A 25436-nucleotide genomic window follows, 5' to 3' on the forward strand; every position below is an offset into this window, starting at 1 on the left:
TATATATAAATTAAAATTTTAATAAGTTTGCTTTTTATTAAACATTACAACTGAATGATATTCCTAAATTATTTTGCTTATAATTGTGTATATAATTAAACAAATTATTTAGGCTTTAACTAGTAATAACTTTAATTTAATAAAAATAAATTATATATAAAATGAAAAAAAAAATTAAAAACGCCACAAAATACTGTAATATAAACAAAACTAAATCCATTAGAAATATAAAATTAATTTAAACTACTTATTAGCAACAAACTGTATAAATTATTATTAATTATTTTTAAGACTAAAATAAACTAAAATTCCATAATAATCAAAACTAAAATTAAAAACAAAATTATTTTTTATTTAACATTTAAGTAAACGAGTTTTCATATTTCTACCTTTATACGTTTAAACAAAATACATACTTTATTGATTAATTTTTCCTAAAAAGTAGTTAAAATAATTTTCCAAAAAATTATAAATATATTTTAAGACTCCTTATTTATGTCCAAATTCCAATGGACAATAAAAACAAAATAATTATTATACAAACAAATATATATATTAATAATTTAAATTATATAGCAAAAACTTTAATAAATAACAAAAAAAAAGTAACTTCATCATATGTAATTATAAATAGTGTAATTAATTCCAAAATTAAGTAAAACTAACTGAAAAAATAGTAAAATTAACTAAAACTAAAAAAATATCTCATTTGAAAAAATTAAACTTAAAAAAATGAAACGTAAAATCATATAAAAACTATAAAAATATAAAATAAAATTATATTTCAAAGAAAAATTTATTCTTTTAAAAGAAAATAATCAAACAAAAGAAAAGAAGTAAGTATTACATTATATTTAAATTGATTTTTTGTAAATTTTAAAAATTAAAATATATTTTTTTTATTATTTAGTTTTTTTTAGGTTTTTATATAATTAGCGAATATTTTATGTCTATACTTAAAGGATTTATAATTAATTTAATATTTCTTTAATAACTACCCAGCAAAAACTTAAATTAAAAAGTAATAAGTTAAAAAGTAAAAAACCCGCTTTTTATTACTTTTTCATTAGCATTTTATTTAATTTTTTAACACGGTGATAACATTGGAGGCAAGTACTTGCCTCGCTAGCTACAAATCACTACTTAATTAGTACTTACAAATATTTTATATATGAAAAACTGTTGGTAGCTCGCGATTCATTAAAATGTGCAAATAAAACGTCAAAAATCAAAACAAAGTACTTAAGTAACTGATTATATGTCAATCATTATAAGAATATTAAAAAAGTAATCCAGACAGGAATCTCGAGAGTTTTAACGTGAGCACCTGCCTTGACGGCCTTATCTCACGGTGGTCTTTTTCATCCACTGGGTAGACTTGAGAACGGTCTACCCCTTTGTTCTTCAATGAAGAACGCAGGTGGCAATTTTTGTACATTGGTTCTAACCGGTCCATGCACAAGAACTTTGCTGGAATACTCGAGCTATCTAATCTCTTGACCATTGGATGGCCTCTGTTGATTCGGCAACAGCATCTAGAGACGTAACCGGTAGACCGAAGTACGATCATCAATAAGCCGTGGACATTGTTCTTACTCACAGGGACACACTGTGATAATTCTGATATGAACAGAGTAAACTCTGAACATATCGGGACAAGGAAGGAAAATTCAATGGTATTAAATGTACACATCTCATTTATACGACACATTCATACACATTTTTGGCAACAGCACCGAACTTATCCCGAAATATTGATTATAATCATGCATCAGTCTTTTAACCGCCATTTACTCTCCCCACGAATTTGGGTTTAAACCACAGACACTACGTGGATCCCGAAGGAACCTCAACCAACTGACCAGCCAGGACATAGTCCTGTGGGGAACTGGCCACACGGAGTACCAGATTATGCAGTGCTCTGGTCCTTACCTCTGGCAATCTATGCAAAGACTAAGCCAAGCAGTAGACTGTAACCAATTTTTCGGTCCCGGTCAGACTGGAGGTATTGGCCACCTCTTTATACCCCGGGATTGCAATAACAGGATTATTAAATATATCTATTTCATACTTAAATATATCTACTTTAGCTAGCAAAAAAGGACTTCCAAAGAGCGAAAAAGAAGTTTATTTTACCGCAAGTACTGAAAAAAAGAAGTACTGAAAAATACCTGCAGAAGTGATGATTGTAACACAGGCCTTATTTGGGGGTAGGGTCAACTATGGGCCGATTCTCATAAATTTCAGTAAAGAGATTTTTGCTCATAAGAAAATAACTTATGTTGAATTTCACATTTTTGAAATCAGTAGTAAGCATTAAAGTCATTTTCCAAAGGGGACCTTATATGGGGGTAGGGTTAATTATGGACCGATTCTAATAAAATTCATAAATAGATTTTTGCTTGTAAGAATCTTATATCGAATTTCAGCGCTAAAGTCATACTTTTAAGCCAGGGTTAGAATCAATTATGGACCGATCCTAATAAAATTTGGTAGAGAGAATTCTATCGCTACAGTCTCATTTTTATAACAGTTATGACAGTTATGGACCAATATTGCTCATTTTCAACAAAAACCAACGTTATATTTTTTATTTATAGGGAATATTTGTGTAAAATTCCAATTCTCTATCACTTTACTTTCGGGCTCTATGGTGCTTTCAACAGACAGACAGACATGTCTACATCTTATGAGAATTTAATAAGGACTCATAATAATAAAATGTCAGTACAAAAATATATCTCCAGTTTAGAAAAAAATATTCACTCCTTTGGAAGTAAATTAACATCTCTTCCATAGATGCTAAAAATATTCAATATTCAAATTATCACCATTTCAAATATTCAGTGCGACATTTGAAATGGTGACAATTTTTTTTTTTTTTTTTTTTTTAAGTACTTTTTTTCTTTGCTGATTATTATCAAGCAATTTATCGCTGATTTTTTTCAAAACACCTAAACCAATATTGTTTATGGCAGTTGGTTTCCACATGTACACAAAAAGAATTTGAATAGAAAAAAATAAATATTTGAAATAATTTTTATTTGATAGCCATTTTTTTATTTTTTTTATTTTTTGCTGTAGAATTTTAGCAAACATTTAATTTTTGTTTTGTTCTTCTTAAAAAAACTAATTATACAGACAGTTAAGACATAGAATATATATGAATTAATGGCACTTTTGAGATATTGTTTCAGTAATAAAGTGAATATACGGAAAGATTTCTATTATTTAAACTCAAATAAAATGTTTATTTATATTGTTATTTAAAATAATATATTATAATTTATTAAAAAAAAAAAAAAAAAACATTTACAAAAATTTTTATCAGCATTTATTCTGTTCAAAGTAAGTATTAAATAAATGTTATACGAAATGTTTATAAAAAGAGAAGTAAAACCTTTCACAACATCAAAAAATGTAACGCTTAAATAAGGAAAGTAAAACAAAACTTTTAAATGTCCAATCAAAGTGAACTTTGATCATCAAAGATAAATGGACCTATTTCAATAAATAATAATTATATACTAGGCTTCGTTTTTGGGTCAAAAGAAAAGTATGTGGGAAATTCCATTTAAGTATCTTGAGAATTGCGACCTGTAAAGTGAGCACAATCACATCACAGCTCTGTGGTCACACAGACAGACAGGCGGCCTTAAGAAGATATAAGAGACCATTGGTATATTTTAAGGTATGTGTATTATACTAGATCATGCATTATCTAGAGCTGGAATTTAATATAAAATATATATTTTTGGAAAGAACTAGTCCTGGACTACTCCCACTTGGCAGTCAAAAATAACATTATTTGCAAAAAGAAAAAAATCCTCTAAAATGTCCACAGCTGGAATACATAAAAGCTATATATTTTTGAAAAGAACTAGTTTTAGGATGTTTTTTTTTAATTGTCAAAATTATCTAGAGCAGGAATTTGATAAAAACTATATGTTTTTGGAAAGAACAAGTCCTAGGCTACTTCCATTCTTCCAGTAAAAATGTATTTTTTTTCGCATTAGATGATGTTTTTTCAAAACATTTTCAATATTATCCAGAGCTGGAATTGCATATTAATTATGAATTTTTAAAAATAACTGGTCCTGGACTACTTTAGAATTGGCGTTTAACCGATTATTGTCTTCCTTAGTTAGTTAGTTTGAAAGGAGGATGTATACACATCAAATCCAAAGAAATACACCTATGCCTCAATTGGGCCTGCTGTGCGCTCCTTAACCAGTGCCACGGGTGGGAATCGAACCCACCACCTCTGGTATACCAGACTAGAACACTAATTACTAACCTACCGGAGGCCACATTTTCTTCCTTAAAGGTCCGTAGAATCAACTTGAAAATTCCACCATTCTTTACAAAATTTAATTTTTTTTTAAATCGTCAAAAATATCCAGAGCTGGAATTGCATATAATATATATATATATTTTAGATAATAACTGGTTTTGGGTTACTCCCACTTTGGCAGTCACCAGATTTAATTCCATTCTTAGTGAACGAAAATTGCTCAATTTCTTGCAAAATAGTATGGTTTTTCAAAAAAACTTTCAAATTATCCAGAGTTGGAATTGCGGGATATTTAACACTTTAAGAACATGGATGGACGTATTCTATCTGATTGATTTATTTCATTGTCGAGCCATAATCACTGGAGTAGTAACAAAATCTCTTTATTAATATTTTAAATATATTATGCAATTATTAGAATTTTCAAATCTTAACTTTCCACACTTTTTTGTTTCGGCTTTATTATTGGCGCTAATACATAAATAAAAACAATTATTTACTTCTTATTTAATTAATATCGGGTTTTTCTACAACTCAAGCAGTAGCAACAAAATTTATGATTCGAAATGTTTTTTTTTTTTGCCAACAAAATAAATAAATAAACAAATAAACGTGTCATTGTATAACAATAATTTTATTTATTAAAACATTAATATAACAATTTAATTTTTCTCCAACAATACATTTGTTTCATATCGAATTAAAGTTCAAAAAACTCTCTTTCATAATGCCAAAGTAAATATTTGGCAACTCTACTAGTTCATTGTCAAGGTCACAAAGTGTGTGAGCGTGCAGAGACATGACTCAAAATAAACATTTTTAGTGGCTGAAACGACAGCAACAGAAATTATAGCAAAACGAGAACGAACGAGCGAACGAACGAAAGTAAATAACCAGCACAGTAAATATATTCTTCTCAGAAAATAATGTTTTATTAATTTTAAACAACAAATGTTGTCTCATTGCATAAAAGAATAAAATAAATTAATACGATAATATTGCAATTCACACGATGAACAAGATGAAACAGTAAGTATTTATATGACAGAAATAAAATAAATATTTCTTGCGAAATCACACACAAATTGAATATAAGCAAAACTGAAAAGATATCCTCAGAGAACATGACACCAACCAACAGCAGCAGCCATCACACACACACACAAAATACTCACTCAAGTATTTAATCCTCTGTCAAAGTGAATGAGCCGGTCGGTTTCTGTGTAAAATATTGATTTTTTTCAAAGAAAAAATAAAAAATAAAACAATCTAAAAGTAAAAGTGAAATTTAAACAAACACTTTTGCAAATACCACACTAGAAATTGTGCGCATAACAAACAACAAAACGAGTTGCCAAGTTCTATAGAAATTGCAAAACGTTTAAATTGTATTAAACAAGTGGCAACATGTGATGTAAAACAAAACTGTGCAGGCAAACAGCAAAACACTTGGCAAAAAACTGTTGCATATAAGAGGGATGTAGAAAAAATAATGGCACTACATGCACAAAACAATAACAACACAACATAGACAAGGGAGTTAAACTTTAGCATATTTGTAGGCTTATAAATAGAGAAAGAGTGAAATAGAAAATAATCCACAACTGCACTTATAATTCTTTTTTCGTTTCTTTCTTTATCTTTATAAAAACTAAAACAAGCATTACTAATTTGATTTAACAAACTTTAAGCAACAAAAAATGTAAAATCTGTGAAAAAAAACTCAATTCAAAAAGTTGTTGTATGATTTTTTTTACGATGGTGTACAACAATACCATATACAAATTGCCTTATATATCAAGGGATTATATTCAATAATCGCTATCTCTTATTGTTATGAAATAAATGAAACAGATTTTAATGGCAAAATATTCATCACTTTCTGAATAGATTTAGCTATGTCCGTCTGTCCGCCTATATGTCCATGTAAACCATGTGCGCTACAGGTCGCGATTTGCAAAATAATTTGTTGAAATTTGTACAAAAACGTAGGACGAATCATTGGTTAAAATTTGTCCATTATTTCGCCACCCTCTACACAAATGTATCTCCTATATAGGATTTTATAGCTCATAATAATGTTAAATGTTTGAGTATCTTTATAAAAACCAAAAAAAATAATTTTAATATACGTAAGTCTTAATGAAATTGCCGGTCTTCGTAATGATCGGAACGTAGCCCCCGTATCAAGCCCCGTATCAAGCCCCCGTATCAAGTTCTGAAAATTCAAATCAAGATTCACTTATATACAAGAAGATCACGATTTAATTCAGCAAAAAAAAAACTTTAATGTCCACGTTAATCCCTCAACCAAAATTTATAGGAATAGGCTCATGTTTACCCTTGCCCCCCTATAATCCCTCTTGTAGAAAATTCACTAATTTTAAATATTAACTAAAGTAATCCACACTTTTAATATACTCACTAATGTAGGATTTAAAATAGTCGTCCATGGCTGCCTATACATTATCAATCGTTCTATCATTTAATCAAAACTCTCTATTTTTTCTGAAAATACATCAAAATATTTGAAATTGTTGAAATGCAAATTTGTTATTCTAATTTTAAAAGGGTTTAACATATGACCTAAGAAAAAAATCGTAAAAAAATTAAAAATTCTTCACGAATTAGCGAAATTAACTTGTGTTATTTAAGATAAAAATTCTTGAATATAGTCCCTAAATATGAATTTACATAAAACATGCCCTTAAAAAATGTATATAATTCAAAGAGGTTGTTTGGTGTTAACTGAAGGCAATTGTTGCTTCCTTCGATTGAATCTTTTAAATTGCCATTCAATCTTCTGAATTTGTGGGCCGGTTTTTTAAAAATTAATTCAAAAGTAACCCTAACTCTATAAAGCAATCATTTTTAAATGTATTAAAAGAAAACAAGGATTTCTAATATATTTGAATGTAATTTGTTTTAATTGTAGCAGATACAAGAGAAACTGTGCAGTATTGTTCGGTCTTCTTCCTATGCAACATAATCTTCTCGTAAAATTATTCAAATGAATTTACATTCATCGGCATAACATCTCTTATAGCTCTACTTACAATCCAATGTATTACTTCAGTCTTAAATCCAAATCAAACTAACAGTGTCCGTCCATCCGTTTACTTCAAAAAATCCCTTCTTCTCAATTGAAATCAGGTAGTTGTAAATAATTTGAAGAGCAGGTCTAATAGATATGAGTTGATGTAGGAGTGTATTTTATGTTTTTTTTTTTATAAAAGTTGACTTCGAACAAATTAAATTACTCTAAAAATTTGCAGTGATTGTTGAATATACAAAAGTTTTCGATTTTTTTACTTATCTATTTAATCTAGTTTTAGCCAAACTTACACAAAGTATATGAAATGATTTTTTTGGGAAATACTTGCACTTGGTGGTCTAACTGATTGAATTCTTAGGTCTATGAAATCAGAGTAAGAATATTTATCAAAATATGAAAAAATTGTCTTTTTTAATAAAGTTTTTAGGGATTGTCTCGGATTTTTGCCCATATATCGTAATTTATGGACTGATTTGCTGATTTTAAATAGTGTTTTTTTTTTTGAAAATAGGATTATTAAAGGTTTGGATCTCGCCAATATCTCGGGTTCCTCTTAAAACTTAATTCAACAGACAGACGGACATGGCTTAATCAACTAAGCTATATATAAGGATCCAGAATATATATACTTTGTAGCGTCGGAAAATAAACATCCTTCTCACGAAGGATGAAATAATGGACTAACTTCAACCATTTTCAATAGTCCTTGGACCAAAAAAAGTATGCGCAAGATTTCCTAAAATTATATTGCAACCTGTAGCGTGCGCACATGGGCATATAGACGGACGGACATAGTTAAATATACTAAGCTGATACTTTAAGGTGTGTCTAGGACCAATATTTTTTGGTGTTACAAACATCAGCACAAACGCATAATACCCCACTATAGTGGTGTAGGGTATAAAAAGTTATTTAAAAAAATTTAAAATGTCATAAAACACAGAGCCAACGAAACGACTTTTTTATTATTATACCACTCTTATAGTAAATGAACGATATATGCATAACTCTTTTCACCTCACAACTGCAATTACAACATTTAACATTACCTTTTTCTGTTAAGATTTTAGAATTTATCCTTTAACATTTCAATTGCATTTGCATTCTATTAAGAAAACATACAGAAAAAATCCTTCATCTTGACAAGAAAGAAAAAAAAAAAGAAAACATGAAATTAGCCTCAAAACACATTAGGAACACACAAGCAAAAGAGGATACTTACACAGATAAACCCATATACATTCATGAGCACACTTGTTGGTTTTTAAAAACGTGTTAGTTGGCAAATTGGGAATTTTATGCGAAATGTTTTCTAATTAGTTGTAACCACAGGGGAAATTTTATTACTCTTACGAACATTCTACATCATCAGCAGATTGCAAGTAAAAAATGAAGAGAAAAATTGTTAAACCAAAATAAGAATATGGAAAAAAGAAACTTGTGAAGTGACTTGGTTACATTACACAGAATAACTGCAAGTTCTTACACATTTACAAAAGTATGTATATATTTATAAACACGAGTAGTTCAGAACTAAGGATATTTTCTGTATATATTTTTTTCATAATGAGATTTGAAAATCCTAAACTACTAAAATAATATACGAAGTAAACATAAAAATTCAGTAGTGTTCACCTTTTAGAGAGTTTAGGAAGGTGGTTTTCTTAAAGCTGCTGTGAATGAGTTAATAATTTTATAAATAATAAATAATTTTCTTCATCGCCTTAATTTTCTCTTTCTTTAAAACTTCTCTTTCATAAAAGTATTCTCATCGAGATAAATAAAAGTTATTTAGCTCTTATAGCTTAGGTGATATTCGAATTTGAAAACAAGTAAGAGTTCTGTATTCGGATATACCTAATCTTATATACCTTTCACCATGACTCATACTAGGCACCCCCTTAGTTTGGTTCGAAAATGGGCTTTTTGAACAATTTTACAAAAAAAAAAAAAAAATATTATTTACCTCCTTTATAAGATCATATATGTGCTAGCACGATTTTTTGTTCAAATTGGATAACGCTTACTCGGTTTAGTCTATGGTAAAAAGGGGCATCAACAAAACTCTATTTTCAAACTTTAAAAAATTTTAAAAAAATTAAGTTTTCTATACAGGATGTTATAAAAGATATACTTATATACAAATTAAAAAAAAGAATGAGCTCAATACGTCTAGTAGGCAATTTTTTCCCAATAATTAAGTAAAAAATATATTCTTACAAATTGTTGCTTAATTTTAATGAAGTAAAATGCGATTTTTATTTCCCCAGTCCACGGAAAGTTATTAATTTATTATTATTTTTGTGTATTTAATATTTTATCCGTCTTCAGAATCACAAAATTCTGGGGGAAATCTTAATAACTCAAAACATTTTTAACCAATATTTTTTTGGAAAGACAACTTTGTAATGTTTTTGATAATTTTTCACATGTTTCACATGATTGGCAAAATCACAAAACTTTGTTTTTATAAACAATCAAGTACAATAACAATATTTTCGGTTTGACGTGTGTGTTGTTCTTGTTGTATATAAAATATTTTTGATGAAAAGTTGGCAAGAATTTGTGATAACATCTCCTCTATATATCTACCGATTTGCTGATTTTAAATAAAAAACTTCTCGATAGCATGTTTCGAAGTTGTCTTTAGTCACTTTGCCTATTTATAAGGACTCGGAATATATATACATTAGCGTATGTCGAAAATAGGCTTTTCTCACGGATCAAATTCTAATAGTAAAATTATGTTGTATTTTAACGTCAAATTTAAGACTATATATAAAGACCTGTAGTAAGCTCACAAGGTTTACGTGAAAACACGGTCGGACTCAAAGACAGACAGACAAAGTTAAATCTACTTAGAAAGTGTTTCTGGATGTTGGATCAATAATTTTCGGTGTTTCGGGAAATAAAATCAAGTAAAATCCCTTATATACTTATATAACACCGTCCGACAAAAAGAGAAAAAATTCGTTAGACATGAACTGGATGATATACGTCTGATGCTATAAATTTAAGGAAAAAATCTGCGTTTTTAGTTTTTCATATCGTGATCCTGTGTGATTTCAAAACGACTTCATAATTTTAAAAAGTACATTTTTCAAAAAATATTTTAAAATACTTTTACTAATCATTTTTTGTAATAATATGTGAACTCATTGTTTTTATTTAACACACTATGGTGAAGAGAAGTCAATCAGTACTCATTTTCAATTACTTTACCTCAAAATTGCTAATTAGCCACCAAACAAAAAGGGTACGAAAAAAATTAAAAATGCTAATTAACCACCAAACATTGATAGCCCTTTCAAAAAAAAAAAAAGGAGTCATTCCATGACCAACTAACAAGTATTAATTTGTGCACATGTTTTAGTTAAATATTCCATTTAATAAGTAAAACAAATTAATTAAAATCTTTCAACTAACTTCCGTTTAGAAATACTTCAAAAATATATATTTAATATTAATCTTAAGCTCTGAGCAAATCACTTTTATCAAATAATTACCATGACGTATTTGCAATTACTCATGAATAAGTTTACAAATCAAATAAATGAAATCCTAAATTTATTCGACTATTAGAAATAGCAAAATCAACAGAGATTTGTTTTTCAATGAAAAATGATTAAAATTAATTAAGTGTAAATAATTGAGAGATTTTTCTTAGAAAGTTACAAACAAAAACGCGCACACACACCATGAAATTTATCATTAAGGTTCTTTTTTTTAGTTAACAAAGGACAAAGTCCAAAGAATATTGCGCCGGTATACTGGAAAATACGTTAGAAAAAACATCTTTAGATATATTTTAATTATAGATAGATAAACAAACAATATTACTTTATTAAATGAAAACAATTAAAATAATATGCCCGTTATTCATTAATATATGTTAGCAATTGACTAATTTAAAACTTATTTCCATCGAATTATAAATCTCTGACTACCTCCGACAGGTCAATATTTTGTGGACCACATTGTTGATATTCATTTGCTTTATGTGAAATAATTAAATTTTTAAGCCGATTATTTATTTCTTAAAATACATTTTGTTTTTATCATAATAGAGCAATAGTTCAACAAACTAACAGAAATATTACTTTATAAATAGAGTTTGTACTGAATTCAAAAAGATATAGCCTAGACTATAGACTAGACTCACACTAGACTATAGACTAGACAATAGACTAGCCTATAGACTAGATAATAGACTAGACTAAAGACTAGACTAAAGACTAGACAATAGACTAGACTATAGACTAGACTATAGACTAGGCTATAGACTAGACTATAGACTAGACTATAGACTAGACTATAGACTAGACTATAGACTAGGCTATAGACTAGGCTATAGACTAGACTATAGACTAGACTATAGACTAGACTATAGACTAGGCTATAGACTAGACTATAGACTAGGCTATAGACTAGACTATAGACTAGACTATAGACTAGACTATAGACTAGGCTATAGACTAGACTATAGACTAGACTATAGACTATAGACTAGGCTATAGACTAGACTATAGACTAGACTATAGACTAAACTATAGACTAGACTATAGACTAGACTATAGAATAGACTATAGACTAGACTATAGACTAGACTATAGACTAGGCTATAGACTAGGCTATAGACTAGACTATAGACTAGACTATAGACTAGACTATAGACTAGGCTTTAGACTAGACTATAGACTAGACTATAGACTAGGCTATAGACTAAACTATAGACTAGACTATAGACTAAGCTATAGACTAAGCTCTCTTTTTGTCGGACGGTGTTATATAAGTATATAAGGGATTTTACTTGATTTTATTTCCCGAAACACCGAAAATTATTGATCCAACATCCAGAAACACTTTCTAAGTAGATTTAACTTTGTCTGTCTGTCTTTGAGTCCGACCGTGTTTTCACGTAAACCTTGTGAGCTTACTACAGGTAGACTATAGACTAGACTATAGACTAGACTATAGACTAGACTATAGACTAGGCTATAGACTAGGCTATAGACTAGACTATAGACTAGACTATAGACTAGACTATAGACTAGGCTATAGACTAGACTATAGACTAGGCTATAGACTAGACTATAGACTAGACTATAGACTAGACTATAGACTAGGCTATAGACTAGACTATAGACTAGACTATAGACTATAGACTAGGCTATAGACTAGACTATAGACTAGACTATAGACTAAACTATAGACTAGACTATAGACTAGACTATAGAATAGACTATAGACTAGACTATAGACTAGACTATAGACTAGGCTATAGACTAGGCTATAGACTAGACTATAGACTAGACTATAGACTAGACTATAGACTAGGCTTTAGACTAGACTATAGACTAGACTATAGACTAGGCTATAGACTAAACTATAGACTAGACTATAGACTAAGCTATAGACTAAGCTATAGACTAGACTATAGACTAGACTATAGACTAGACTATAGACTAGGCTATATACTAGACTGTAGACTAAACTATAGACTAGACTATAGACTATACTATAGACTATACTATAGACTATACTATAGACTAGACTAGACTATAGACTAGACTATAGACTAGACTATAGACTAGACTATAGACTAGACTATAGACTAGACTATAGACTAGACTATAGACTAGACTATAGACTAGACTATAGACTAGACTATAGACTAGACTATAGACTAGACTATAGACTAGACTATAGACTAGACTATAGACTAGACTATAGACTAGACTATAGACTAGACTATAGACTAGACTATAGACTAGACTATAGACTAGACTATAGACTAGACTATAGACTAGACTATAGACTAGACTATAGACTAGACTATAGACTAGACTATAGACTAGACTATAGACTAGACTATAGACTAGACTATAGACTAGACTATAGACTAGACTATAGACTAGACTATAGACTAGACTATAGACTAGACTATAGACTAGACTAAAGATTAGACTATAGACTATACTAAAGACTAGACTAAAGACTAGACTATAGATTAGACTATAGAGTAGAATAAAGACTTTAAAATAAAGACGATGGGTTAAAATACAGTAGATAAAGTTTAAAATTGTATGTCCCTTACATTATTGTCTTATGTAGTTCTTTGCTAATTGTAATTACAATACATGCCTCACTTGTCGACTATACTGCACCATGGTTGAATAAAATCAAGAAATTTGTATGGTCAAGTCCAATGACGTTAAGATACGTACATATGTATGTTTATATATGACGTTTTAAATTAAACGAACAAGTAAAACTACAACACTAACTATACACATTTATTTATAAATAAATTACAATTAAACGAAAACAAAAAACATAAATTTTCTAGTTCTGGTTTTTGGCTTGTTTACATTTTTTTGTTTGTGCTTCATAGGCAAAATTTACAAAGAGAACAAATGAGAGAAGAAATGATATTTTCAAAGAAATATAGGATAAAAATTAAACAAGGAGAACGATGAGAAATCAAAATAAAAAGAAAGAAATGCCGGCAATAATATGTTGGCTAGTGCAGTCAAAAAAAAACAAGTTAATACAAAAGCACAAACAGGCAATCTCTAAGCAATGATCTTGATTATGACGAATACTTTCGTAAACAAAAAATTATATGAAACGAAGAAGATCATCATAATACCAAATACTCGTATTTTTCGTTTGTTTTAATAAGTATTGGACTGAATCGAATCGAATCGAATTTAATCGAATTGCAAAGCCGAAGATGAGTTTTTTTTTCTTCTCACACTCACCACAATAAAATTTGTCTAGAATGTTAGTGAGTGTACGTTATGCCGGAGGTGTATGGGTAAAAACAAAAAAATATATAAACAAAAATATATATAATATAATAAATACAAATAAAAATTTAAACTAACAGACCTTTACAACATTGAGGATAGTCGGATGTGAACCTTTGGATTAAACGGAACTCGTATGCGGATTAAAAGAAAATCTGAAAAAAACAAATCGAAAAAAAATCGTTAAAAACGTTTTAAATAAATTACAAACAAAATTTATTTTACAAAAAAAAGGTGAATGTTTCTTCTTAATAAATAATAATATATGTGTGTGTATATGAATATGTATATAAAATAAAAACAAAAAATGCATATAAACAAAAATATCTAGGAAAAAATATTAATATTTGCTATTATAAAAATAAAAAATTATAAAATTAAAAAACCGCTTTTTTATAAATAAAAAACGTGCTTCGAACATGTTCAAAATGTGTGTGAATATTGTTAAAACAAATACAACATCTATCAGACATACAAAATCGTCATATTAAGACTGTCAGAAAAACATATCACATAAGAAGATAAGCCTGAAATTTTTACATTAAATTTACATCTATATAATTATTCTGAAGGCCCGTAGTTTCTTACGGATTCAAAGATCGGATTATTATATTATATATATTTGCTTTTGACTTTTTTAACGAAATTCCAAAAAAGAAAAAATTATTTTTTTTTTATTGGTAACGTAAGAAAGATATTTTAGTTATTTTTAATTTTATATACAAAGATATGCCTAGATACAAAAACTTATTTATATCTATTATAGTGATGTAGGGTACAATAAGGAATTTAAATAACATTTTTATACCCTCTACCATCATCAGCGGTGATAGAGGGTATACATATATAAGTTTGTCATTCCGTATGTAACATCAAGAAATATTCATCTCAGTGCCAATAAAGTATTGATATTCTGGGTCCTTATATAATTCTAAGTCTATTAAGCTATGAAATGAAATTCACCCAAAATATTTATTATTATCCGGTACAGTTTGGTATTGAAAATTAGTAAAATCGGTTTTCAATATAAGAAGTTATGAGTATAAATTTCAGACTACCTCGAAAAAAATTTTTTTTCGTAATTTTTAAGTCGAATATAATTCGATGAATTTTGGCAAGCATAATGTTTTTCTACTAGTGATTCAAAATTTACCATAGTCCCCACACAAAGGTATATATTCCCGAAAATTAGTTTATCATCAAATATTTCGATATCAACATAAAATTTTGTTCAAGTAAATATAGTATAAATGCAAATCATAATACCATCGTAGATCTGTATTGGTCGTAGGTCCCATATACGGCCTACTTTCGAAAATCACTTACACGGGTATATTTTATTGACAAATAAAGCTATCAATATAAAATTTACTCTATTAAATTCTTTTCAAATCGGTCCACAATTGGTCATAACTCCCAAATAAAAAACCACTTTCGAATAACTTTAACGGGCATATTTCATTGATAAATAAAAATAAAGCTACTGGGATAAAATTCTACGAAAATATGTATTGTGTACATATAAACCATCCTACAGAATTTTTTTTTCGGATCACTTCAGAAAATCACTAAAATGGATTAGTCATAGCTCCCATATAAAGTCCAATTCTTAAAATCACTTAAACGCAAAACTTTCATTAAATTATAAAGTTAACGGAATATTATTCAACTTGAATATGTTTTTGGTACATATAAACCATTTTAAAAATTTTCTTCCAGATCGGTTCATTATTGGTCATAGCTCCCATATAAGGTCTACTCCGAAAAAGTACTTCAAAGCACTTATTTTATTGTCAAATAATGCTATCTTGATAAAAATTCGACACAAATATGTTTTGTGTACACATGAATATGCCTCCGAAATTTACAAACCACTCTCCCAAATTTTTTGGGCATAGGCAAGATCGACATATAATAAGTCAAAGCATCTGTACGAAGCTCCACATCCGAAACAAAACTTTTGTTTATTTATCTGAAAATTAGAGACCAAGGTATACTTTTCTAATGGATTAAGCCGCGATGAATCTGAATGTAGGGCTCAGAATTTTTTCATTAATTACTAATTCTGAAAGAAGCTTATGTCTGTATTTATTTAAAATCATATTTCTGATTAAAACAATCTTCAAAAATACTTACATATATCGATATTAAGTATGAAATTGAGTTATAACAACAATGTTTTTGGTCTCTGAAAATATTTTAAACAAAATCAATTTTATATAAACAATAGAGTGAAACATAAACCACCTAACACCTCTATCACAATAAACATATTGCAAATATGTATTTGATTTGTATTCAATTTAATGTGTTAAAAATGTCATAGTAAAACTAAATAAATTTTTAAAACCATAGACTACTACAACAAATAAAATGACAACAAAAATTATAATAAATTAATACAAATGAGTGGTGACGCAGTATGAATGAATTATTAAAAAACGCCAAGTATTTTAAAAAAATTAAAAGAAATAAAGAAAATAAAAGCATTAAAAAACTAAAACTCGCGTGACTGATAAGCCGTTATAGACTGTCTATAGATGAAATACAATAAAAAAATTCATAATAAAAATTAAGAAAAAAAATATTAACATATATAATTAAAACTGTTATTAATTTATTTAATGATTTTGTTGTTTTTTTAAATAGTTAAATATATATAAAAAATAAATAAATAGAAATTGATTATAATTATTACTTTATTTTGTATGTATAAACGTAAAATAGATTTTTTTTTCAATTAAAACAAATGGTGCAATTATGAATAAATATTTTGGAAAAGTACTAAATAGTAAAAAAATGTTATAAAAATAATATAAATATTTAATGTTAACTGTGAATTGAAATGAATTTTTTAATTATAAACAAGTAAATAAAAAAATAATAATAAAAAAATACTTTATTAAATGTTTAATTTAAAATGAATTAATGATGTTTATGTTAAATGGTTTTAAACATAAAATTAATGAATAATTTATATTTAATTTGTGTATTATTTAATTTTTTAATATCCACAAATATTTGAATAGTTTTAAATTAAGAAAATTTATTTAATCTGGCTCATATTTGAAAAGTCTGGAAGTTATATTTGAAGAAAATATAAAAAAATAAGAAGAAAATCATTATGTTGGCTCCAGAACACATTCGTATTTTAACACTATATTTCTCATTTAATTAACTTTATTAACAAGTCCTACAGTTATCCCGGGAAACATTTCATGTATTTATATTAACAAGTCCTACAGTTATTCCGGGAAACATTTTACAAAAAACACAGCAGGAACATTTAAAGATAAACAACAGCGTATAATTACGTGATAACTTGCCTTAATATATTTAAAATTTTTTTGAACAACCGTTTTCAAATTTTTGACCATGGATCCCAAGGTTTTTTAATAGCAACATCTGAAGAAGTCCGAGAAGAAATAAGTTTCATATTTTAATTTTTAATTATTTATAAATTTTTTTTTTTAACAAATTTTGCCAGATAAATATTTTCAAACTTTTTAATTACAAAGTAAAAGTGCTTGCCACGGTCGCTTCATAATATAGATCCAGCCAAATCTGGGTAATGGCTTGTAATTACTTAACCACTTACTTTTCTTACCGTCTGCAATATATTTTAAGTATTATTAAGTATAAACAAAATGAGAATTATATCAACTAATTTTTTTAGGCCACACAAAATTATTTGCCAACTCTTCTAATACAGTCATTTCTAAAGTCCTTTTCTAATCTGTTTCGAATCATTTTTTAATCGCTTTCACTTTTAAGTGTAAATGTAGCTGTTCCATTGCAAACAAAAACAATTACATAAGAAACCATTTTAAATCTTCTAATTTCTTGAAATATGATCACCAAATAAGTTTTTAAAACCATCATATATTAAACACCAGGATGATAATTTTATGATTACAATACATTTTGTTATTGTTTTTCAAATATTCAATTTTCAATTTTTTAAGCGCTCAACTTATTAATCACTTTTAGGTCATCAAAGGAGTCAAAAATGACACAGTTTACTGATTAATCATCCAACAATCTTCCAAATGCTTGCTGGGATATTTCTTTTGCAATTCTTGATCAAATTCGAGTCATTTATGACTCTTCTGCATGATTAAATTGTTCATATATGCGCTCCTGATAACAAATGATACATTTGTCGGGAGAAATGAGTCCCACTTCTAATTAGTTCTGACTCATTTTTAATCTGTTTTGAGTCATTAATGAGCCGAATCACTGGTCGTTTTTGAATTATTTTCGAATCATATTATAGTCTCTTATAATTTAGACTTAGTTTAGTGATTTGTCCCCATTTATCTTCCGTAGAAGATCATTAAACAAATAAAATTATTATTATAATTATTATAAGTAACATTTTACTGTCAATTTTGTACCAGTCATGTTTAAATTTAAAACGTGTTCTTTGTAGATTCATTTGAGAAAAACAATTTCCGAAAGAAGAGTAAGGATAGATTTTTTGCCAAGCTTTATCTACTTGCAAAATAAAACAGGCTTTTTCTACTGAGAATATTCGCAAAAAATTTCCAGACATATAACTAAACTAAAGTACTTTAAAATTATTCTGCTAAATTTTCGATATTTTTTTCATTAAACAAACGTGTGATGTCAATTAGGAACATTTGACATATATAAATAGAAAAAATTAAATAATTAATCGTTGCCATTAACCTGTAACTATTTGATATTTGAATAAAAGATTAATTTGTAAAATTTTCTAACTGCAATATAATTTTGCAAAACAAAAAACTAATTAAATCTAATAACTGTTTTGTAAAATAACCAGTTTATATTTTTTTACATAAAATTATTAATAACTTTTTGTAAAAAAAAACAAAAAACAAAACAAATATAGTGTTGACAAAAAAAACACTGAAATTTCTATAAATTGTAATATTTAATAATTACGATAATAAAAATAATTTTTTTCTTATCTGGACGTTTGGAAATTACACACAATTTAATTTTAGCATTTCCGCTCATCACTAATTTCTATCTTTATTTTAGTGTTTCATAATGAAAAAAATAAAATAATATATTAATAATTACATTACAACTTTTTAAATACTATTTTCACACTAGAAATAAAAACTAATGAGTTTTTTTTAGTTTAATTCAGTGACAACTTGATTGACACGTGATAGTTGTACAAACAAATTTAGCCATAAAAATGTTCTAAACCTTAAGTTTTAAATCCACGAAGAAAGTAATGGGTCCATAAAAATATTTATATTCTATGATTTTATTATGAATTAACACATGTCTGTCCGTCTGTCTGTTGGAAGCTCGACAGGGTCCGAAAGAAATTAGATATATAAGGAATGTTTGGTATTGAAAATGGGCAATTTGCTTAAAAATATCGATCGCAGCACAATATATAATAAAAAATGCCTGCAATCTTTTCAAATTCATGCACCAAAAATGTACAAAAATTTAAAAATTATTTTTCCCATAATCAGCTCAAAATTGTGGAACTAGAGATATTTTAATTTTAACAAATTATACTAAGATCAGAGTATTCAATCGCTGGTAGGAAACTGAGGATCATTCGAAAGAAATTATTATTAATTTTCACATGTTCAGTACATTAATTCCTTTGGACACCCTATTGGACAGTTAGGTTGATATCACCTCATATTGACTTTTAGTCCGCTATAAAAGTGTTACTTCGAAAATCATCATAAAAGAGGTATTATAAACACTTTAAAAAAAAATGCATTCGAAAAAAGTCAAACAAGAGTTTGAGTGTAACATACAACAGCATAAACTTACAATACCCATTTGACTTTGAAAAAGAAATGTTAAATAAATTATAAAATTTTTATTATAAAACTAAAAATCATCTACAAAATATTGACGTTACGTAGAAAAACATTTTATATGTTTTTTCTATACATATTTTTTATTAAACAATTTCAAGTTCAAAGTTTCGTTTTCTTTAAGTTTATTTAATAACAAACAGAAATAAACAAAGTATAACAATTGTTTATTTATAAAAATAAATTAAGCAAAAATTTTACGAAAACATACATACATTTTTACTTGTCGAACGAAAAAATTTTTTATTAATACAAAGGAAGAAAAAAATAAATTGAAAAACTCTTATGACTAAAAAAACACAATTTTTTGGCAGACATTAAAAAATTTTAAACAAAATACAATTCCTATTGATTTTTGGCATTAAGCCAAAAATTAAAAAAAAAAAAACGAAGATTAAGAATAAATGAGAAAAAATTTAAGTAGAAATAATTATTTTTTTTAAGAAATAATCTTTAAACAATAAAGTGTAATAACAATAAAATTTAAGAAAATGAAATATATTGCAAAAAGTTTCCATAAAGAAAACTTTTTTTGCAAACAAGAAATACTTTGTTTATTGTATAACAATTTTCCGACTGTTATACAAATTACTGTTTACTACCGGGTTTATGGTGTAACAATTTTTTAAACATTAACATCGTTGTAAACTTTGTTTATCGAACAGAAAACTAGAATCTTATTGTAGTGAAACAGGAACTAAAACATAATTATGTATTTAAATATCTTGTGTTTTAAACTCAAAGTTAATATGAAAAAAGTATGAATTTATAGTCGCGCATGGGCGACCACATGATACCCTACACTAGTCAGTATGTTAAAAATGTGGATTATTAAAAAAAATATATCTTTTTTTTTTTTGCTTTTAACTTTATTCCGGAATATTTTTAATTGTTGTTGACAAAAAAACTTTCTGCAAGAGGGCACATGAGGGAGTAGGGGTTAATATGGACCTATCCTTATAAATATCAGTACAGGAATTTACGTCTACTTCAAAGTTATTTATGTGGATTTTAATTTAATAGGTTCAAATGAGGCCCGATCATTACAAAAGTCGGAAGTGTCATTTAAAGTTCTATAAAACTAAATTTTACCGATTTTTAGTGACATAAGACAATTTCATTAGCTTTCGTCCTAAAACCTTAGACAAAAAATGTATTTATAAAGTTATCTTAATTTTTAATTTAAACCTGTAGCGTGTGCACAAAGTATACATGGACACACGGAGACACAGGCGGACGGACATAACTAAATCGACCCAAAAAAGTGACTCCGGTTTACTTTAAGGTGGGTTTAAGATCAATATTTTTGGGTTTTAAAAACATCAGCACAAAAAAAGTTAATGAATATTAGTTCGGTTTCTACAAAAACCACGATATCTAGATAACTAGAACAACAATTCTTCAACTCAACAGGTGCGAACACATAGAAATCAGTTATTTTTCGGTGCTGTCTAGTATAATTAATCCATCCTTATAAAAAATTCAATACCATTCTTATACATCATGAATTTTATCATTATACTGCAATACAATTTCTTGGTTAGTTTTACAAACTATTATTATAAAAACATTGTTAATAACTATAAAAAACTGTAGTTATCGTGTTTTCGATGTTAAGAAGATTTTGCAAAGTCATCTTCTTTGTATCTTCAGGAAAACAACATTTTGTATATATGTATTTTTGTTTTAATGAAACATTTTTTATAAATATAGTTTACAAATATTTTTTTAATTTAAAGTACTATTAATTTTCCCAAAAAAAGTATTTTTTTATTGGAATGATCCCAGTTCCCTACCAGCGATTGAAAATCCTGACCTTAGTATAATTTTTGAAAAATAAAATATTGTAGATTTTTGGGTCCTAAAAATGTCGTAATTTTGAGCTGATATGACAAAAATAATTTTAAAATTTTTGGAAAATATTTTTTAAGAATTTCATGTAGGAAGTCCACTCAGTCGTTGCGTATTAATATATAATAAAAAATATATTTTTTATATAAATATTTACTTTTTATATACCAACGATTAAAAATCCTGACGTCAGTGTAATTCTTAAAAAATCAAATATTTTCGATTTTTTTAATTATCCTAAGTTCCCTACCAGCGATTGAAAATCCTGAACTTAGTGTAATTTTTGAAAAATAAAATATTTTCGATTTTTTGGATTTTAAAAATTTTGTAATTTTGGGGCGATTACGGCAAAAATAATTTTCAAATTTTTGAAAAATATTTTTGGTCTGCAATATGATTTCAAGTGGATTTTGGATTTAGAATTGCCTATTTGTGAGCGGGACAGATTTAAATAAAATGTCCTAAAGGGGACACAGTTCTACATGTTAAATTCAAAATTTTACCCTGCTTCAAAAATGTTTGTTTTGTTCAATGATGGTTCCTAAAATACATACATTAACATATAGCCAAAAAAAGTAAATAAAAATTTGTTTTTGGAAACAATGAAGAAATAGCTAATTTGGATAATTTTTGCTAGGATCAATAGGAGAAAATTTACACTCATTTGAATTAAACTCTATATAACCTAAATGTTCAATTTTGACCCCCTCTGACGCAGGCAGTTCTTTAACGATAGAGCTAGAGCTGGCCTTGTCCTTGGTTTATTATACCCTACACCACTATAGTGGGGAGGGTATTATACGTTTGTGCTGATGTTTGTAACATACAAAAATATTGGTCCAATACCCACCTTAGAGTATACCGATCGATTCAGAATCATTTTTTGAGTCGATTAAGACATGTCCGTCCGTCCGTCTGTCCGGCTGGCTGTCCATGTACCAAGGTACAGGCCGCAATTTTCAAGCTAATTTGATGAAATTTGGACCAAGCATGTTTTTTGGCACAAGGACGAATCCTATTGAAAATGGTTGAAATCGGTCCATTATTACAACCGTACCTCCCGATTTGAACTTTTTATGCTATAATTACGTCAAATATTCTGCTATCTCTCTAAAAATTGGCACAAATAAGTTTTATATAAGTATAAATGATACTGCAGATTTTCGTAAGGATCGGCTTATATTTGACCCTAGCCCCCATACAAACCCCACTTCAAAAAAATGACTTAAACGTCTAAAATTGACTTGTAACCATTTGTATCGCAATGAAACTCAACAAAACTAACTGTTATTTAGAAATATATCCTTTTCCCAAATTTACCGAGGATCGGCCCATATTTGACCTATATAAAGCCTCATTTAGAAATTTTAGTTTTTTATCAATAAATGGCTTAAATATTTTGGAATTATGGTAATATTCAACATAAAAGTTTCTTTACAAAAAATAAAAATATTCAACATAAAAGTTTCTTTATAAAAAGTAAAAATTTTAAAAATATACTCATGGTGTAGGGTATTATATGGTCGGCCATGCCCGACTATACTTTCCTACTTGTTTAAAACTTGCGTCACTTGACACGAAATTGCCCATTAGTGAATATATATCTGAAGCTCACATATCATTTTACAAATATTTTATATATCAACTTTCAATATCATTGTCATTATTTTATGTCAATATTCTAGAAAAATATAACATGCACAAACATGTTTACAACAATGTAGTATTAAAGCAACAACCCTGTAGTATGGATCTTTAATTAACATCGTTTAAACGACTTAATTTCTCTTGGATCTAAAAATAAATTATTATGTTATTAATATAAAAATTATAACTATAACTTAAGTACAATATTTAAAAATTTAATGTAAAATTTTATTTAAGTAAATATTGATTAAAACCTTAAAATAACTCCCATTTATTTTCTTCTCTTTTTATTTTCAGTGAAAAAATAAAAATTTCAAGTCAAATAAAATTAAACACCCAAAAAAAAACAACATGCTAATTGTGTAAATTAAAATCATTCGCATTTTTGCTGAAAGTGTAATCATTTTTTGTGAATTTTAAATTAAAACAACAACAGCAACAAAAAGTGTTAAATTCTATTTGCAAAAAGTACAACAACATTAAACAACGTGTCAACCATTTATTTATTTGGATTAAATTGCTCTGTAGTTTTTTATTATTTTTTTTTTTGATAAATTGGTGTTGCTAAAGTTTTGCTCGAGTGGCTTTTTGTGTTGATATTAAAGCCCATCAACAACCTACAAACAGTAAGTGTTACATATTTATAGAAAAAATTATCATGTTTTAAATTTACTTAACAACAAATTATTTATTGGACAAACTTTAACAATCTGACTCAGCGTATTTGTTACGTTAAATATTTAAATTACATTTTGATAACATTTAACAAAAATTTGCCTAAGGTTATGAACTTTATTTAAGACTATTTAATCTATTTTGGTTTTGTTTTACAATTATAGAGATTTTATTAGAAATTGTTTAAGACGTACAAATTAGTTATTGATAAGTGATGATAATTATTTAATAATTCAAGGTTAGCTGATAATTATATTTTTTCTTAATGAATTTAACAGTTATATAGTATTTTCGGTTTAAAATTTGCTTATAAAAATCTCACAATTTGGAAAAAAAATTATTGCAAAACCACAAATTTGTTTCAGCTTTTTATATGCTTTCTCTTGGAGATTGTAATTTCTATAATATAACTTTTCGACCTTTTGAAATATATACATATCGGGATCTTTTCAGTTAGCGGGGTCTATTAACCCTTTCACGCAAAAAACTAAACCGCTGTACTTCTTATGCATATAACCTCACCACATACTTTATTTTAACGAGTATTGATCAATTTTTATGAAAAATGGAAAGTGTTTTCGAAGGATATCGCAGGATATTATCCTTTTTAGCATGAAATGACATCAAATTCTAAAAAAATAGTGTAATTTTTTTGGAAAGAGCCAGTTACTGTAGCTGTGAACTCAAAATAATGCTGTAAATTGAGAGAAATTTAAAAAAATCTTGGAACACCGGTGTCCCGTAAGCCATGTGTGTCTGTCTGTCCGTCCGACTGTTTTAGTTTTAATATCAAAAAAATTAAAAAAGTACCTTTTGAAAAACGAAAAAGTACCAAAAAAAATTACCCTTATTTAGGTTATCACTTACTCCGGGTCCCCTTTTATAAGTTATGACTTACATGCTTAATTTCATGTTTCTAGGTTCAATAGAAGATTAGGATCTTACCGATATTTAAAATGAGTATTTAGATGACCCAAGATATTGAATCTTCTATTAAACCTAGTTAGTTAGTTAATCAGTTATTCAGTTCGTTAAATGATCCCCTTTCCCTTTGCTATTTTCAAAAATTGATCCTCTGTCAAAGAATTTATTCATGTTTTATATTTATAATTACAACAAGTAGGAAAGTATAGTCGGGCATGGCCGACCATATGATACCCTACACCATGAGTATATTTTTAAAATTTTTACTTTTTATAAAATTTTTACTTTTTGTAAAGAAACTTTTATGTTGAATATTACCATAATTCCAAAATATTTAA

General features: G+C 27.5%; 1 protein-coding gene across 1 annotated transcript in view; it reads left to right on the forward strand.

Moving 5' to 3' along the window:
- Positions 1 to 14263: 14263 nt before the first annotated feature.
- LOC111682624 (sodium-coupled monocarboxylate transporter 1) overlaps positions 14264 to 25436 on the forward strand; it is a 122340-nt gene continuing 111167 nt past the window's right edge. Inside the window, exons 1-2 of the mRNA XM_046950832.1 lie at positions 14264 to 14395; positions 23797 to 24125. The gene's annotated coding sequence lies outside the window, so the exon portion shown is untranslated. The remainder of the gene's footprint in view (positions 14396 to 23796; positions 24126 to 25436) is intronic.

The sequence above is a fragment of the Lucilia cuprina genome, chromosome 4 (assembly GCF_022045245.1).
Source record: "Lucilia cuprina isolate Lc7/37 chromosome 4, ASM2204524v1, whole genome shotgun sequence".
Classification (NCBI taxonomy): domain Eukaryota; kingdom Metazoa; phylum Arthropoda; class Insecta; order Diptera; family Calliphoridae; genus Lucilia; species Lucilia cuprina.